Genomic DNA, 611 nt, shown 5'->3' on the forward strand with positions numbered 1-611 from the left:
AGGGTGAGTGAGACTGCTGGGGACTGGGAGGGTAGGTGAATGAGATTGCTGGGGACTGGGAGGGTAGGTGAGTGAGACTGCTGGGGACTGGGAGGGTGAGTGAGACTGCTGGGGACTGGGAAGGGTGACTGAGACTGCTGGGGACTGGGAGGGTGTGTGAGACTGCTGGGGACTGGGAGGGTAGGTGAGTGAGACTGCTGGGGACTGGGAGGGTAGGTGAGCGAGACTGCTATTGCTTCTGTTTCTCAGTGTTAGGACGAGGGTAGAATTTGATTTTCTCTGGGTAATTTTTGGGAAATGTGCTTTGAATATTTCTCCGTTTTTACAGGAAAGTGCAATTGTTTGTTGTCGGGTGCTATATCCATGCAGGGCTTTGCAGTTCAGCTTTTGTCTCCATGTTTCTCTTTCTAATTTGTAGTCAGTAATTCTGTATTGGGTGAGGGAACAAGCCATGGGCTGTAATGAGGCTGCAGTGATGTGTGCAGGTCAGGAGAACAGGACAAACCTTCCTTGTTTCTCTCCCGATGGTCAGAAGTGGAAAAATTGGACATTTTGGAGGAATTTAGAAATGTTAGCTCACAGTCCTTGGCTCTCGGTCTCCTTCTTTATCA

This window comes from Rhinatrema bivittatum, chromosome 3 (assembly GCF_901001135.1).
Source record: "Rhinatrema bivittatum chromosome 3, aRhiBiv1.1, whole genome shotgun sequence".
NCBI lineage: Eukaryota > Metazoa > Chordata > Amphibia > Gymnophiona > Rhinatrematidae > Rhinatrema > Rhinatrema bivittatum.